Source organism: Martes martes (genome assembly GCF_963455335.1).
Source record: "Martes martes genome assembly, chromosome: 12".
In the NCBI taxonomy this organism is placed as follows: Eukaryota; Metazoa; Chordata; class Mammalia; order Carnivora; family Mustelidae; genus Martes; species Martes martes.
Window position 1 is genome coordinate 55,108,006 of NC_137900.1, and position 19,620 is coordinate 55,127,625.

Consider the following 19,620-nt stretch of genomic DNA (forward strand, 5'->3'; position numbering starts at 1 on the left):
TGAAGTTAAAAATAATGTCACACTTAACGTTTGTACTTCCACAACAGTACATGGCATATAATAGACATGTAATATAGGACTTTTGGATGAACTGGACTTCTCTGTTCAAGAAAGAATTCAGGGAACAGATTAGATCTCAGAAGTCCTTTTTGGGCATTTAACTTCATGGCCTTATGATTATAATTACTTGCATTTTCAATATAGGGAATGCATGCATTACATTTATGTTTCTTGATAATTCTATTAATCTTGAATTATACAGCACAATTTTAGTAAAGCTGATGATACCTTGAAAAAAAAACTGGACATGGCAATCAACTGTTATTATCAAACCAGAATACAGTGTGATTAAGCTGTAAACCTATGGGTAGCAATATTTTCCTGTAGACACGTTTTCCCAAGAGAAAACAAGTGATGCTTGTCAGAAGTCAGAAATGGAAGAGAATGTGGCAGCACAGATATATATATATATATAATAAATGCATTCCTTCATTCTATCAAGAGTTATATACATATTTTATTCATCAGTGAATGAAGACAAAAATACCTGCCTTTGTGGAGATCACATTTTAGTGGAGAAACAGAAATAAGTAAAAATAAACATAACTAGGAAATTATTGGTACATTAGAAGATCAACACCATGGTAAAAATAATAGAGCAGATTGGGGCACATTAGAAGTCCTATGAGAAGTGTCACAGTCATCAGTCTATATCTCATTGAAAAAGTTGACTTTTGAGCAAAATCTTTAAAGGAAAAAGATACCTGAGGAAAACATTCCAAGCAAAATTAACAGCAAGTGCAAAGACCTGAGGCAGGCACTGTGCCCAGTGCAGGCAACTGGGGCTGAAGTAGAGTCAGCAAGAGAAATAAAAGTAGGAGAAAATGTCTGAAAGGTAATAGAAGAGCATAGGTCTTTGGCTTTTGACCTGAGAGAAATGGTGAACCAATGCATGGCTTTGAGGGGCTTTGAGGGGCTTTGAGGGGACTTGAGATTTAACAAGATTACTCTGACTGCTTGAGAAAAGACTGTGAGGAGGCAAAGGTAGAAGCAAAGAGACCAGTCGGGAGGCTGGTGTGATAATCCAGGTGAGAACTAGAGTGGGTGGTAGTGGGTGGTTGGCTTTGGATATGTCTTCAAAGAAGAACTAGAAGGATTTGCTAATGAACTGACATATATCTGAAGAAAAAAGAAAATTCAAAAATGAGTCTGAGGATTTTGAGCTGGAGCCGTCAAGAGTGGAGCTGCCATTACATGACATGAAGTAGACAATATGTAAAGTGGATTTTTTTTCTTTTTCCTTCTCTTTCTCTCTTTCTTTCTGAAACTTTTAAGTTCACGTTTGGATGCAATGAGTTTGGAATGTCTACTGGACATTTTAGTAGGCAGTTGAATTTAGAAATCTGGAGTTCAAGGGAAACTTTGAGCTAGAGATATACATACAGTTGTCCTTTGAATAATGGGTTTGAATGATGCTGATCAATTTATATGTGGATTTTTTTTTTAATAAATGCAGTACAGTACTGTAAATGAATTTTCTCTTCCTTATGATTTTCTTTTTATTATTATTTTTTAAATATATATATATTTTTAGATTTTTATTTATTTATTTGACAGAGAGAGATCACAAGTAGGCAGAGAGGCAGGCAGAGAGAGAGAGGAGGAAGCAGGCTCCCTGCTGAGCAGAGAGCCCGATGCGGGACTCGATCCCAGGACCCTGAGATCAGGACCCGAGCCAAAGGCCGAGGCTTAACCCACTGAGCCATCCAGGCGCCCTCTTATCATTTTCTTAATAATGTTTTCTTTTCTCTACCTTCATTGTAAGAATACAGTATATAATATAATAACATACAAAGTAAGTGTTAAAGGACTGTTTATGTTATTGGTAAGGCTTCTAGTCACCAGTATGCTATTAGTAATTAAGTTTTGGGGGAGTCAAAAGTTACATGCAGGGGCACCTGGGTGGCTTTGTCCTTAAAGGGCTGCCTTTGTATGAACTTGGGGTCCTGGAATTGAGCCCCGGTGTAGGGGGGTGGTAAGGCTCCCGGCTCAGCAGGGAGCCTGCTTCTCCCTCTCCCACTCCCCCTGCTTGTGTTCCCTCTCAGTCTCTTTCTGTCAAATAAATAAATAAATCATTTAAAAAAAATTACATGAAAATTTTCAACTGCGCAGGGGGTCAACACCCATAACTCCCATGTTGTTCAAGAATCAACATATGAGTCATCAGCATGTACTGGAGATTTCTTACAATGAGATGTGATGAGCTCACTGAGGAAATCAGTGTAGGTGAGAAGAGAAGAGACGGGAACAAGAAAAAGGGAAAGGAAAAGAGAAATCCTAGTACTAAGCCTGAGGACTCATCAGTGTCAGTCGGTCCAGGGGAGAGGAAGAGGAAAGACAGGAAACTAAAAAGAAGTAGCCTTTGAGACTGGTCACAGCAGGGTCTGGAGTCCTAGGATCCAAGAGAATAAAGAGCTTCTAGAACAAGGAAGCCAACTCATTGGCCAGCGTGAGACTTAACTTTTATTTGAGAACTTTAAGTCACTTCAAGCCCACACAGACTGTACGATTTCATAGGAGAATGCTGGGGTATAACCTTTGCTACTGGCAATACCCAGCTCATGAAACATTCTTCTGCAAAGTGAAAAACCTGTCAGTTTAGTCAGACATGTAGACTGGGTAGGATAAAAACAAACAAACAGACAAACAAAAAATGAAGTCCTTAGGTTCCATCATCAGTATATTAAAAACATAGCTGCTTCATAATGTACTAGAAATGCAACAGTAATCATATTTATATAACCTATCTGCCGTATATAACCTATTTTAGGGGGAAAAATCATGTGTAATCTTAATTTGGGAAGGTAGTAGCATCTTGTCCCTAGGATTTTTCAGATGATTAAAATAAGCACACTAAAAATCTTGTAGGAAGTCAGGGGGATGAAAGGAACATACAATTTCAGTCTACAAAGAAGATGCAATATAATATAGCCATAATAACATTAACGAGTGAAACAAAAATAATTACATTTTATTGAGCACCTGTTAGTACATTTGTGTGATCTCATATTCAGCCATTCATCTGCAAAGTTCTTAGGTATTATTATCTCACTTTTAAAGATGAGAAAACTCTGATTCAGATATTGCATGACATTCCCATTTACCCTGCAGGTAGTAAGTAACAGTAGGTCCAAATTCTTTTCTTATGGACTAGGGGTCAGAATTTCCTGGGTTGTATTTTTTGCTTTACAGTGATGACCTGGCACCCTTAAGAAATCACTTGGAATATCTGGGCTTTAGTTCTTCAACTGTAAACATAGGGATTCTATCACCTTGAGATGGGTATAGGCAATTCAATGCACAGAAAAGGGCTGCTCTTATTTCTGGGGAAGGACTGAAGAAGAGTCATAACCAGGTGGAAGGTGTAGGGGTGAAGCTACATAAGGATGGGCTTAACATGCTGGCTTCTCAGCTGCTGCTGCAGTTTACAACCAAAGAAGATAAAGAAAATCCCAGGAGAACTAGAGGGGGGAAAAGGTCTACAGCCTCCAAACTAATAGAAAGATAATGACCTTAATTAATATATTTGACCCTAATTTATATTTTAAGGATTAAATTTACACTGACCTCTGAACCTCAAGTAATGAGTCAAGATAATAATCGCAAAATAAATTCAGAAGTCATAGGGAATTGCCAGGATAACTATGGCATAAGCTAAACTTTGAATTTCAGAAGAAAGAGCTGCTAGTGTTAAAAATTCTGCCTTGAGGATTGACTCTTGCCAGTGCCCTGTGCTACCTGCTCTGTGGCATATGGTTATGAAATGGCACTGCCTCCTGCATGCAAAAGTAGAGACAGGTCTGTTATTCAAAATTATCGTCAATATTCAATCCACTGGGTTCATCTACAACCTATGGTTTCATTGTACAGAATTGCAACAAACCTTAATACTCCATCAGTCAATGGCTTCAATACTTTCTCATCTACTTATGGACCCCAAGATTAAGCCCTTGCTTAGATTAGCCAAAACTGTCACCCTAGGAACTCCACTGTCTTATAGATTACACAAACTGATAATCGACAACAGAAAATGTCCCAGAAATTTCAAAGGTATTCACCATAAGCTTGTTAATAATCTACTGTCAGCAATAGGGATATGAAATTACAGATGACTGATACCATTTCCCTGGTCATATATAAATTAAGTAACTAAGTCTTCAGCACTCACCATATCATTTATGGGACATTTTGGGGGACTGCTTTTTATTGGGCTCAGCCTGAGTTAACTTAATTTTTCAATTGTCTTTCTTCCAGGTTCTTAGGAATTGTTGTCAAACCAGAAAATAAATGCAAATGTTCTCCCATCATTTACTTCTGTACTATGATTCTCCATTGACAAGTCCTAACGCATTTGTCAGAGGATAAACAATAGGACTAAGACATTATTAAAGGTCAAGAAGCTGCTTTCTCAGTATTCCATAAGCAAGTGTCCTGTTTGAGGCTCTTGAAAGCACCTGAGCTGTGTTTTTCTCTTTAAATATAAAGTTACAATTTAAAATCCTAGACAGCCGACCTCAGCTACACTTTTTATGCCTAATATAAACAGTATTCCCAAAACATATCAAAGGCAATAAAGATTTAGCTCATTCAATTTTATACCATGATCTGGAGAAAATTGGATCTAAAATCGGTACTTTGGGAAGTTCATGCCAATTGATACAGATAAGCAGATAAGCCCACCATATAAGAATGTAAACACACTCAACATTGCCCAACAGCTGATTCTCAAGTATTAAGCAATGGATATTGCATCTGTTTTTAAATACTTCTCATCAGATTGAAATTTAACGTGCACTTTGTGACAAAAAGCATCATGTTGAGATTCTCCACTGTGTTATCTGTAGAGAAGCCATTACCAAACAGTGATGGTTATGTAAGATATCGGTGGTAAATCATAAAAGTGCTGAGCTCTAAAGAAGCCAAAGTCCAAAATTCCTTGTATTTTCTACAGTGCCGTTCAAGGAAGGCTGCATCATTCAAAATATAAAAATATAAAAAAGTATATAAAAATATAAAGGGTCCCCTCTCAAGCTAGTATTCATTCTCAAGTTCTGAAAAATAACAGAATGAAAGAGTCTATCAATTCTCATTAAGCCACAATATAAAAGTTTCTAATGGACTCACCAGCAGATGAATTAGCCAGAAAATGTGGGTTAGAGCTCAGTAGAAATGCATACTTTGTTAGGAGGAAATAACCATAGTGGTATGGTGTAATTTCACTCAGTGATTACAAATAGAAAGAAAAGGGGCTAACATGGAAAACCGTGGCCCGCAACAGCACAGCCCATGGAATCTACAACCTGATAAGTGTCATTCAGGTATACTATAACGCAACTGGGGATGGGTTCCTGTCCTGCGTGAGTCCACTTCTCAGTCAACAGAGGCCGAAGTTATCTTTCAGGGAAAGAAGTGGGCTTCAGAGTACTTACTGCATGATCACGGGAAGCTTTCTCAAGGTCCAGTATATAGTCTATACCAATATGTATGTATAGCCTAAGTCCAAATATATTTAATTTATGCTTTCTGAAAGCATAGATTGATGGGAAAATACTAATTTTCTTTAATTTTGCAGTAATAGAGCCCTACAATTTATGTTACTGAATTTCATGGACATCACAGTGTTATGACACATTTTAATGTTAATGACCTGATGCATTTATAAACATTAAGATACAGCTAAATCGGAGTTCCAGCTAAAATAAATTTGTATGTAAGTATTTGTATGTAAGTATATTTTGATAGATAGATAGATATACTTCTATCTACCTATCTATCTATCTATCTAGAGAAATGTGAAATGGCATAAGACACTGTTTTTTCCCCCGTGGACGGACATTAGTGAATTTAGTCTTGGCCAAAATGTAATTGGGCCAACTACACCCTTATTCTGAGGATTTTATATTCTAGTCAAAAACTGGCTTGTGACACACTGAGCTGAACTGACACGAAGTCCACTGAGAGCTGAATTTCTGGCTGAGTAGTATGAGGATGAGAATGTCTTGAAATTGAAGCCTTCTGGATTCTAAAACTGACAGGATCTATGATACCTGGAAAGGATTCAGGAGGAGACACATTTTCATGATCACCAGGCTGGAAAACCACCACTGCTGGAAGAATGAAGAAACTGATTTTATTCGCTTAGGGATGGCAGAAAGTGTAATGTTCTTTTATGTCCTATTGATGTGAGACATTATTTAGCCTATGGTACCCAAATCTTTTCTATTTCTATAATATATACATAACAGAAAAAATACTCTTTAAGAAATTAAGAATACTATCAAAATCCTTAAAGCCCAACGTCATTAAATATTGCATGTATTGCACTGTCAAATATTGGAATGGATTATTAAGATAAATGTGCAATCAACTGCTTTGGCAGCCTACATTAGTTTTCATCATGTGGGGTGGAATGGGTACAACTGTAATTTATAACAATACTTTGGGGCTGTATTAATAGTCAGTTGACAGTATATTCATGCAACAAAACTCCCTGGAAATTTCCATACAAATATAAGACAAATTGCAGTGGTTATTAGAGTCGTGTCTTCTTTCTAGACAACAGTGGCAAGACCTTAGGGGAAGAAACTCAATGAGTTCTCAGTTTCCTCTTTTTATAAAATAGGAATAATACCTTGTATTTCGTTAACAGGAAAAGGGAATTAAAGCAGAATAATTTGCTCAATGTCTGATACACATTTTTTTTAAAGATTTTTCAATTTATTTATTTGTCAGAGAGAGAGAGAGAGTGAGCACTGGCAGATGGAGGCAGAGGGAGAAGCAGGCTCCCTGCCGAGCAAGGAGCCTGATGTGGGACTCGATCCCAGGACGCTGGGATCACGAACTGAGCCGAAGGCAGCTGCCCAACCAACTGAGCCACCCAGGCGTCCCTATGATACACATTTAATACTCAATAAATGTTGAGAATATTTTCTTTCCATTTATTTATTTATTATTTATTTATCTATTTATGTATTTATTTATTTAAATTTTGTTTCCTTTTAACCTTTAAACTTTCCTTTAAACTTTGTTTCCTTTTAAATTTGGAGGAAATAAAATAATAATGTTGGGTACCATGATGGAATTACTACCACCAATTTTTCTTTCCCCAAAGCTTCTCTTCCCTGATCAATACCAAGGATTTGACCAATGTTAAGTGTTAGAACACAAAGAACATAAACAAGATAACAAGTGAAACAAATTTATTCTTCCATTTTACTCTGGAAAAAATTCTTCTGAACATAGACATTCTGAAGAGAAAAGTCTTAAATAAATTGGGTACTGCCTTTAAAAAGAAGAAGGAAGCAAAAGAGGAAGAGAAGGAAGAGGAGGAAGAGAAGAGACATTCTAACATTAGTCTACACAGTCATACATTAATTATGATTCTTTTGATTCCAAGAATCATAAAAACTGGTTTAATCAAAATGATTTATTTACAAGAAGGATACAGGAATGACTGAAATCCTAATCAGGAGTGAGGCTGGGTGCTAAAAATAAAAAACTCCAACACTCTCAGGAATCTCTGTTATTTTTTCTTCTGTTTTCTATGTCTGCTTCTTTGTTCCTAATCTCATCTCTCTCTTCTGGTTGTCTTAGTGGTCTGGCTGTCTTCTAGTTGTCTTAGTGTTCTCCTCTCTGTTTTGGCCTGCTTCTTTGAGCTGTAGTGTAAAAATGTTGTCTATAGCTCTCTAGTTTTTCATTTACAGGCAAAGTTCCCACAGAAACACTATCTCTATTGATTAATTTCAGTATCAAAACTCTCAGGTAAGGACTATGATTGGATAGTGAGAGGCAGATGCTCACCCCTGGGTCTCTCTGGTATACCATATTGTGAATTCTAGAGTTATTACATGGGTAATGGAAAAGGTAAGAAGAGATCATTTCCTAAAAGAAAGCTAATGTTTTGTTACCAAAAGTGTCCACTTCAATAAACATCCATATCCTTGGGGTGCCTGGGTAGCTCAGTGGGTTAAAGCCTCTGCCTTCGGCTTGGGTCATGATCCCAGGGTCCTGGGATTGAGCCCCACATTGGGCTCTCTGCTCAGGAGGGAGCCTGCTTCCTGCTTCTCTCTCTCTGCCTGCCTGTCTGCCTACTTGTGATCTCTGTCTGTCAAATAAATAAAATCTTTTAAAAAATAAATAAATAAATAAACACCCACATCCAAATACATCACATATATACCGGGATATGTGTAGGCACTTGTATACATATATATCTTTATCTATAACTCTATATCTCTATTTGTATATAAATGGGGCCTTTAAATATTTTAATAGATAGATATTCTAATGTCTAGTTGGCTAACTGAGGAATATATATTGATTCTAGTACACAATGGAATTGTATTCTACCAATATGAAAAAGTATATATACAATGATTCTATAAAATAATTAAAAACACAGCAAATCCACCAATTATAGCAATGCACATGATAATAATTTTGGTCACCTTATAGATTTTTCCATGAACACAAATGTATGTTGGACAAAATGAATGTGACAATCCCATTCTAACTTAAAGAATATATTGCTTCATAATACTGACTGTCAAATTTGATGGTATATGTAAAGCCAGCCACTCAACATGATATGTTAGTGGACAGGATACTGGAGTCTAGATAGGTTGAGGACAAAACACTAGTGCTGGGTGTATGAACCATATTCATTTTTAAAATGCTTTATACTCTACAACCAGCACCTTTTTGACATCTTCACATGGAAATGTAATATTTATCAGAACCCAATCAGAACCGTAAGAAATTTCTTGGTCTTTGCTCCTCCCCACTTGACCTACTTTTCCAATAGTAGTCCCAGTTTAAAAATGCGACTTCTTTTTCTAAGTTCTTAGGCAAAACACAATGACCTGTTTTCTGCTATAATCTGCATCCCATCCATAATCAAACTACATGAATGAAACTTCAAAACACATCCAGAATCTTGGTACTTCTTTCTACTTCCATCACAACCGCTTAGGTTCATGCAATCATCATCTCTTCCCTGCAATATTGCAGGACCTCCTAATTGGTCTCCCTGCAACCATTTATGTGTCTCTTTAACCTGTTGTCAATAGTAGGCAGAGCCATTTTTCAAAAAAATTTAAATCAGAAGATGTCAGCTTTTTGCTCAAAACTTCCCAAGGCTTAGGCTTTTTGTCTCATTCAGTTCGACATCTCTATAATAGCCTACAGAGCCCCATAGAATCTATACATCCCCACCCAATTCCATCCCTCCTCACCTCTCTAGAGCAGATTATGTTAATCTCCTCTAATGGTCCCCTTTGCTCACTCCATTCCAGCTGCATTAGTTACTCTGCTATTCTCAAAAAACAACAGGCACACATTCACCTCAGGCTTTAGGACTTGTTTTCCTCTAGCTGGAACTTTCTTCCCTATCTCCATACGGTCCTTCCCTCCCTTCTTTCATTATTTTCTCAAAGGCTACCCCTCAATGGAATTCTCAAAGCCCATCCCTTTAAAATTCTAGACCTCTAGCTCTTTCTGCCTATTCTCTGTTTATTTTTCTTTCTTTTTTTTTTTAAGATTTTATTTATTTATTTGACAGACAGAGATCACAAGCAGACAGAGAGGCAGGCAGAGAGAGAGGAGAAAGCAGGCTCCTTGCCGAGCAGAGAGCCCGATGTGGGGCTCGATCCCAGGACCCTGGGATCATGACCCGAGCTGAAGGCAGAGGCTTTAACCCACTGAGCCACCCAGGCGCCCCTCTCTGCTTTATTTTTCTATATCATACATATTGCCACCTGACATACTCTATATTTTATTTATGTATCTATTTGTTATCAGTATCCCCTTCTCCTAATAGAATGTGAACTCTGTTAGAACAAGTATTTTTTACTCTTCTGGCCATTGTTGTATCATCAGTGCCTAAGATTATCCTGGAACATAATAGATGCTCAATAAATATGTTTGCATGAATGAAGTGATTATTCAGAAAGGAGAGGTACAGCTGGAGAATCTGTAATTTGACCAGATAAGAGGTGCTGGGATAGAAATTACCAGGAACACACAGGCACTGGCATCATGAACCATATTTCTTTTACTGCCATAATCAATACATTGCTTCTCACCAAGTAAATGACCAAATTTGAATATTATTCAGAGATAAGATGGCTAGCTTCCCAATCAAAATACACAAATATGTGGTGCTCTTATAAGCAGTGCTCAGTTTTACCCTCCAAAGAATTCCAAGAGCAATACAGGACCACCTCTGACAATAAGAGGAATTTGGATTAAGTTACGTTAAATAATTTACCAAGGATTACATATCTAGTGACATAGTCTGGGATTAGACTTCTACTTTTAATCAGGAATGCCTACATCAAGTTTATTTTTCTTCTCTTTAAGATCCTTTGAAGGATTCTAAAACCATATTCAAAAGAATACAGTGCTTTTATCAGCTTGACAACAGATTTTTTTAACGTACTCATGAAATTTCACTGGCTTTTATTTAGAACCATATCCACCCTGTTTAATTCTTTGCTGCTATGAGGGACAATGAATTTTCCTATATGCCACCTTCAAATGAAAGCACTAAGCAAGCCTCGTTCTATTTCTATCTTGACAAAGCCATCCTGATACCACTCAAAAAAGTACTAACTTCTTGAAGTGGCAGACATGTGGTTGTGGTTCCAGAAATTCAAATGGCACTGAATCCAAACATATTTGGAAGGTTTAGATTCCTGCCATCACCACCACATGTGTGTCGCTCCAAATAGTACTTCACTGAATGGTGCTTTTAAGAACCTCATCTTTTTTTTTTAATTGAGTTACTACTAAGTGCTAAGCACAGAGCTTCAGGAATAGACACAAAGATGAATAAGGCAGCCTCCATATCCACACGGAGCATACAAATGTCTAAAGATGACACATGCTAGTAAATGTAGCATGCTATATTTTAAAGAACATTGGAATAAAATTTAAAAACCCAGATGGGATTCTCCCTTCCTCAAAATCACACTTTCCTTCAATGGCAGACATAAGTATCACAGCAGAAAAAATAGAAGTTGGTATGGAAATATAGAGAAAATAGTGTTAAATTTGAACAGTAATCAGAAATATCAGCGTTATATAGGTTATAACTGTGTTTCTTAAAATGTAGTAGTATACATTATCTACCTGAGAAATGGCATAAACATTTTAAAAAGTACAAATTCCTGAACACCACCTCATAACTACTGAATCAGAATCTGCATGATGTGAAAAAGACTTAGAAAGGTACATTTTAATAAAGCCTTCCAGGGGATTCATATCCATTGTAAAGTTTAACAACTACTGAGCTAAGGAAAAATGTGATGAATAACCTAAAACAAACTATCCTTTAAGCCTTTCAGTAGTAATTGGCAGGTTCCTTTGAGGGTAGGAAATGGAGGGAGATGCTCAGGAAGACGAATGTAGACATTTTTTCTCTTGGTAAAAGCGTTGTATTATTTGTACTTTGACAACTTTTACAATGCAGGTCAAGACCACACATTGACAGTTAAATTTGGCATTTTAAGTGCTATGAAGAACTGCCTTGGTTATGAAAACCAGCCAAGAACCCAAGTGGTTTAATCCATTTCCCAAGGTGAAAGGCTCAGCCAATTTTGAAGAGTTAACATTTTCAAAATGAGGCATCACATTTATTTCTGTGATAATGTGTAATGTCGCAACAAAATTTTTGTTACTACCCCTTAGAGGATATTTTTGTAAAGCCTTCACAATACACATCCTATGATTTCTTACTCCCATTATGACAAAGTGTAGGGTAATTTTAAAGGATTGCATATAGCTGCCACTTGACAAAACATCACAAAGAAAGGGGGGATGTTTCAGTCAATAGAATCCTGACCACAGTAATGTCTAAGAATAAAGTAATTCTTAAAAGTGAAAAACTTTAACTTGTGGATAGCATTAATAACACATAACTCATCTGTACATTTACTCTTATTGAAAAATCTGTACATTTATGAAGTAAATGTTAAAAAATGACAATCCATTTGGTTACCTTTCCATGCTTCTTTCTCTTCTACTTCTCCTTACTAATTTATAACTGGAGGTACATCAAGGAGAAATCTCAGGAACACAGCAGCTGAACTTCAAATATGGTTTGTTGTATAGGTTACAATTAGGAGTCAACAAAATACAATCTACGTGCAAAGTTTGCCCATGGCTTGCTCCTCTTTTTTCTTTTCTTTTCCTTTCCTTTCCTTCCCTTCTTTCTTTCTTTCTTTTTTTCTTTCTTTCTTTCTCTCTCTCTCTTTCTCTCTGTGCTATCTGTCCTTCCTTTCCTCCTTCCTTTTGCTTTCATTGCTGGCAAGCAAAGAATGGTTTTAACATTTTAAATGATTGCAAAGAAAAACAAAGAATATGCAACAGAGACCTTCTATGTCTCCCAAAGCCTAAAATATCTACTATCTGGCCCTTTGCAGAAAATGTTTGATGACCCCTTTTCTTACATTATATGAAGAGTCATATAAAAATGTAGTGACTGGGGGGGGCACCTGGGTGGCTCAGTGGGTTAAAGCCTCTGTCTTCGGCTCAGGTCATGATCCTAAGATCCTGGGATGGAGACCCACATCAGGCTCCCTGCTTAGCATGGAGCCTGCTTCCTCCTCTCTCTGCCTGCCTCTCTGCCTGCTTGTGATCTCTGTCTGTCAAATAAATAAAATCTTAAAAAAAAAAAAAAAAAAAGTAGTGACTGGGGCACCTGGGTGGCTCAGTGGTTAAAGCCTCTGCCTTAGGCTCATGTCATGATCCCAGGGTCCTGGCACCAAGCCCTGCATCCAGCTCTCTGCTCAGCAGGGGTCTGCTTCCCTTCCTCTCTCTGCCTGCCTCTCTGCCTACTTGTGATCTCTGTCTGTCAAATAAATAAATAAATTTTTTTAAAAAAGTAGTGACTAAGCAAATTGCTTTGCCTTTCCATTAACAAGGCTTAGAAGTTCATTATAGAATTTGGAAAAGTGACATAATGGACTTAAGCTAAAATGAAGTGTTAGATGAAGTGATAAGAAGGAACACAAAATATAATAATAAGAGAAGATTCTAAAAAAGTATAAAATGGAAAGTTGTAGGCTCCTCTGGTAAATACACAAATATCTTTACGAACTTTCTATGAGTTGAAAGTACCAGCATATTCCTGAAATTATAGTAACTGATCCTCATAATAATAAATGTGAGTGACCTCAAAATTATGAGTATGGCTTATTAAGGAATATAGTTAAGTCTATAATAAACTCCATGAAGGTAGGAATTGCATCTATATAGTATCTAGTCCAAAAGTTGGCTCATAGAGTTCAACACTATTTGCCGAACAGCTGAAATAAGAGAACTTCACTCTTTCTCATTCTATCAAATTAGTACTCATAGAGTGCTTTCCATTATTGTGGCATTACCTCCTTAATAATGTTGATAAATAAGACAGCACTGTACATTAATACTCACACCTTGCTCCACAGTCCCTCATTTTTTGTCTATATTTGGAGGGTTTATAATGTTGGTCACCCAAAGCTTTCCATTATTTTCCAACAGAGATACTCATTTCTGTCTTTGTACAACTATAAGAACTCTTTTGGGAAAAATATAAAAAGCAAAACAAAACAGAACAAAACAACATACACACACCACAGTTATTATTCCTTCTTCCATCGCTTCTCATTTTATCCACCCAAAGAATTTTTCATTTATGTCTGTAGTAACCTTAAAATGCCCAATGTTAAAATGTTCTAACAGAAGACAAAAAAAATCCCCTCTCTAGCCCCAGGTCAGCCACAGGGAAGAATGTGTGCTACTTGGGTAGTGGTTAGAGACTTTTGAAGTCTTCATAAGAGTGTACAATGCCTATGAAAAAGAAACATGAACATGACAGACTTCCATGGTGGTGGCATAAACTTTTGCTCAAAATGCTACAAGCGATACGATGGATTAAAAATGGATTCTCTTACACTTAAAAGTATTTTACTGTTTAATCCTATCACCTTTCTCTCTTTTGTGATACTTGAGGACCTTTCAATCACAATACAAAATAACAATTACTAGAATCAGAAGGCACAGGAATTTAATTGAATCACATAGAACTTTAAACGCCATAAATTACCATGGTACTACTCCAATGCTTTCCAGGATATGGGTAATGAAAGGAGACACTATTTTTTAATCATTAAAATAGAAAAAAAAATCACCTAAAATTTTAAAAGCAGTTAAGAAATAGAAATGAAAAAGAGGTCTTCTTAATACAAGGTTGTCTTAAGTAAAATTTTAAATGTATTTACCATATTTATGCAGTGCAATCAAACATAAATGGCACTTGAAGAACACTACAATGGATGTTATAACTAGATTATCTTTATTTACCATCAGTACTTTCAAAGGAGGCTAGAAAAAACTCTTAAATACACTTCATATTCTGTCCAGAGTGTTCACAATCTTAATTAGTAGTAACAGATAAAAGAAAAATAAAATGAGTGGTGCTGAAATGACTTCTAATTAAACTAATAGGGTCAGCTGTGTTCATAATAGCAGTGAATCAAGAGAAAAGAATATATAGAAAATATCTAAATAGAAGTATATGTATGCCCTATTTGCATTAACTGCAGAAATGCTTCTGGGAGTGATTGATGTGACAAATTATACCTCTATTACCAAATGACACATTAGAAAGAATGTTAGATTGGCGACAAGAGCCCTGATCTCCTAGAATCTTCCATTAATTAGCAATATGATTTTAGGCAGATTTTAACCTTTACAACCCATGTTACGGATTCACCCTGTTCACATGTGCATGTAGTTCCTATTATATAGATCATACGTTTAGATTCTAGCCCTCTGTATTAAGATTTATTGTGGCAGAGACTATAAAATGTTCATCAAAACACACTGCCTCTTCTTCTTAGTAGACTACACTTTCTGCTTCCCTAGCAGTTAAGTGTGACTGTTAAGACTGAGTTTTAAACAACTGACTATAAGTGAGTATGATGTATGCCCATAAAACCCTCTACTCCCTAGTCAGTTAGCATGGAAATGACTGTGACAACCTGGAGAGCCAAAAGTTAAAGACTACGGAGGACAGGTCACTTGCCAAACTGTTCACCATCTAAGATTATGACTTGAACAAGAAATTATTTCTATTGCATTAACTCACTGACAATTTCAGTATTTCTACCTTCACCAGTATCTTTGCTCAAGCTGCCACCATAAAATGTCACAAACTTGGTAGCTCATGGACAACAAAAATACATCTCTCATGGTTCTGGAGGTCGGGAGTCCAAGACCAAGGCCAAATAAGCATAGTCACATTTTGGTGAGAGCTGTCTTCCTGGCTCAAAACTGGGACTTTCTTGCTATGTCCTCATATGATAGAAGGAGGCTTGGGATCTCTCCGGAGCCTCTGTTGTAAGAACACTTATCCTTTCATGAAGTCTCCATCCCCATGAACTAATCACCTCCCAAAATTCCACTTACTAATACTATCATCTTTGAAGTTTAGGTTAGAGCATATTGTGTCACTGCAGGCTAAGAACTCCAGTCCTTGTGTCAATAGCAGAGAAGCATGAGATCCATTAAGTGAATTTCAGAAATGTGAGGAAGAACACCAAGTCTACTACAGACCAGGAATCATACATTTTCTCGGTGGTAAGATGGAACTTGCCATACAGAAAAAAGCCATGACTTAGATAAACTACCTATGACATTGTACTGTCTTTTGCCGACTAGAACTTAGGGAATACAGATTCTGGGTCAGGGTCAGAGTAGGGCAGCTATTGTAAAAGTGGAATACCTAGGCTTTCTAAGTTAAACCATATAAAATATTTATTGTATTCATTTTCCTTTTGTTGTCTCAATATTTATTAAGGTATTAATTCTGAATTCCAAATTGGTTCAAGTATTTTAAGTTATATCAAAGAGAGGATTTTTTGACCACCATTTTCTATTCTCATATATCCTATAATTCAGTGATACCTCCTACCGGTATCTTAGAATAAAATGTAAAATTCTAGGCATGGAAGAAAACTTACAGTACAACAGAGCAAGGAAATTGGTCAAAATTAAGATCTTTATAAGTGGGTAGACAACAATTTTAAAAATCTAAGTTTATTAAGCCTTCAAAAGTTAAGGTGATTGTATGTGTATTCTTTTAAAAGCTTCCTTCTACTGATACATATTCCCTCATTTAATCAGGAAAGGACAGCAAATTAGGTAATTGTGATCTTGACTGTGCCTAACCTATCATCTGGAAGTACTTTAGATTAATTTTTAAAAGACTTTATTTATTTATTTGACAGAGAGAATGAGAGAGAGAGAGAGAGAGAGAGAAAGAGAGAGAGAGAGAGTGCATGCACGTGCCAACCAAGGGGAACAGCAGAAGGAGAGGGGCTTGATCCTGGGATCATGACCTGAGCTGAAGGCAGATGCTTAACTCAGGTGCCCCAGTACTTTAGATTATTACTGCAACCAATTCATTGAAATGACTGATAAATTCTGTTTGGAAGTAAGGGGCTAAATGGGAGTCATAATGGTGAAAGGACAGTGGGTGGTATGCTCAGGACAGTTGTTCAACGAATACTACTTTGTATCCAGCATTAGCCAGGCACTGTGCTGAACACTAGGATGGCATTATATGGTTATCACTCTCATGGATATTAAATGCTATTGGGATAGTGACAATGACAAATAAAATAGTTTGCTAAATACTATGAAGTTATATGTACTGAATGCCCTGGTAATATGTAAGATGGTTTCCTTAATAATAAATGTTCTTATTTATTAGTCACTTTTCACGCATTATGCACTGTGTTTCACAAATCTTAGCTCATTCTGCTTTCCCCAACAACCTTATAAAGCTGCTGTTATTACCGTACTTTATAGGAGAGTAAAATAAAGGTCAGAAAGGCCACAAAGTTTGTGAGTAGCAGAGCTGAGATCTGAACCAAGTCCTTTGAATTCTAAAGCCTGTGCTTAACAGCCAGGGATGGAGAATGAGCAGAGGCAGCGTCAGACATTTTGAGAATGTTGGAAAGTTCAACAGGAAAGAGTGCTGTGATTCATGACTCATGTCTGTTATGGGTGTGGAATAGAGAGTGACAGTACAAATACGGCAACTGACATTATATTTGAAACATGCTATCTTTCCTGGCCATACCATGCAAGCAAAATGGGAGGATGAGAAGAAGGAAAAGTGGAATATGTGTTTTGCTTAAAATGAGTGGAATGAGGAAAGGGAAGTTGAGATGTGAATTAAATATTGTGTTTGCTTTAATTCACATTCCCCCCCCCCTTTTTTTAATACCAGGAATTTATCCTTCATTACTTGGCTGGTCATAGGGCTAGCAACAACTCCCTGAAATGACTGCTCTCACAGCTGGACTGCCCTGCCACTAATTACAAATCTATCTGTGGATCTGATCTGAATGCAACATTTTTTTTTCCTCAGAGAACACAAAGAGGGGGAGTGAAAATAGCCTTCTTGAAATGAAACAATTCCTTTATAAGAAAGATCCCACAGAAATATTTAAATTTACACTTTAGTTCAAGCTGTTAGTTTCCTAGCTCACCACAAATAGAATCAGTACATAGTGGGTATGAATGTTACTCAACATGGCTCTGCACTGTGAGGTTAGGTAACTCTTCAGTGCAGTTAGAGGCCTCTAAGTGATAAACTGCCTTTTTTAGTTTGCTTTATTATTTTTTTTAATTTTTTTAAAATTTATTTAACCAAAAGAGATCACAAGTAGGAAGAGAGGCAGGCAGAGAGAGAGGAGGAAGCAGGCTCCCTGCTGAGCAGAGAGCCTGATGCGGGGCTCTATCCCAGGACCCTGAGATCATGACCTGAGCCAAAGGCAGAGGCTTTAACCCACTGAGCCACCCAGGTACCCCTGGTTCGCTTTAAATAGGAGCTCTTAAGTTCTGCTACATTCACGCTCAGGTTGCCATTTATCTCTATACCTGTTCAGGTCTAGTGACAATATATGAGAAGCTCTAAACTCAATAAAGACATTTTTCTCTCACTTGCATGGTTTTAGGATGCTTATGAAATATTTAAATTTTTTATAGAACAGGTTTTTTTGTTTTTGTTTTTGTTTTGTTGTTGTTGTTGTTTTGTTTTGTTTTGTTTTGTTTTTAGAGAGAGGGGACAGAGAGAGGAAGGGCAGAGGGGGAGAGAGACAGAATCTTAAGCCGGCTCCATGCCCAGCACGAAGCATGATGCGGGGCTTGATCTCACAACCCTGAGATCAGGACCTGAGCTGAAATCATGTGTCCGGTGCTTAACTGACTGAGCCATCCAGGCGTCCCTATACAACAGTTTTAAATAAAATAAAACAAATACTAGTCAAACCTATCAGGAGTCAGACATGGAGCTAGTTATAATGATATAGATAGACTTACATGGTTTTTCGAGTTTTGTTTCCAGTGGCTACATAAATTTCAGTGATCATTTATTCCTGAGGGTACCATAGATGGGATTATACATTTGAACAAGATTCTTAATTATGATATACTGTCTTGTCAGTGTACACAAGGTTTTAATCACATTACTTAGGGAATAAATACAAAGCCAGGAGTTTGCTGTCAGCACAATGATAACTCTATCTGATTAGAGCCAAAAATATGACTGAATCTATTTGTCTAGCTCTGTCAGACATGTAAGTGCCACTTCTCCAGGGGTGATGTGGTTACTCACAAACTGTCAAAAGAACCGAGAGAGAAATACAGTGGTATATCTCGGAAATTTTTCATCTGGTTGTGATTCCTTGGGGTAATGGAGCCAATATTCTATTTATCTCTGTATATCTATTAATCTAGTATATACTCTAGGTACAGGAGTTCAGTAATTATATTTCAGTAATAAACTATTCAAGAATTTTTATAGTAACTACATAATGTATGAAAAGAATTTCTCCCCTGTTCCTTCAACCTCTATCATTTCTGGGATTGATAATTTGGTATTTGTGTTAAATCCTTCAAAACCAATTTTTAAATACTTGAAGCAATAAATTACAAATATAAGCAAAGAATTAAGAGTGTGCAGGCTTAGGGAAAAAACTGGGGGCACATTTTATTGATAAATGCACCTTCAGGTACATTATAAACAGTTTCAAGCAATCTTTAAAAAAAGACTTCAATTGTTAAGAGTCTGTTTCCTAGTTTGTATCTCTTTGTTTTTTTCTCTATGCTCATTCGTTTTGTTTCTTAAATTCCACATAAGTGAAATCATACGGTATTGGCCTTTCCTGACTTATTTTGCTTACCATAATACTCTAGCACCATCTATGCTGTTGCAAATGGTAAGATTTCATTCTTTTTTAATGGCTAATATTCATATATATGTATATGTGTGTGTGTGTGTATGTATATATTCCTACGTATATATATTCTTATAATACATATATTCCATATATATGTGTATACATATATATATACATATATATATATATTTATGGCTGACTACCTCTTCTCTACCCGTTCATCTGCCAATAGAAACTCGGGCCGTTTCCATTGTTTGGCTATTGCAGATAATGCTGCTATACACATTGGGGAGCATGTATCCCTTTAAATTAGTATTTTTGCATTCTT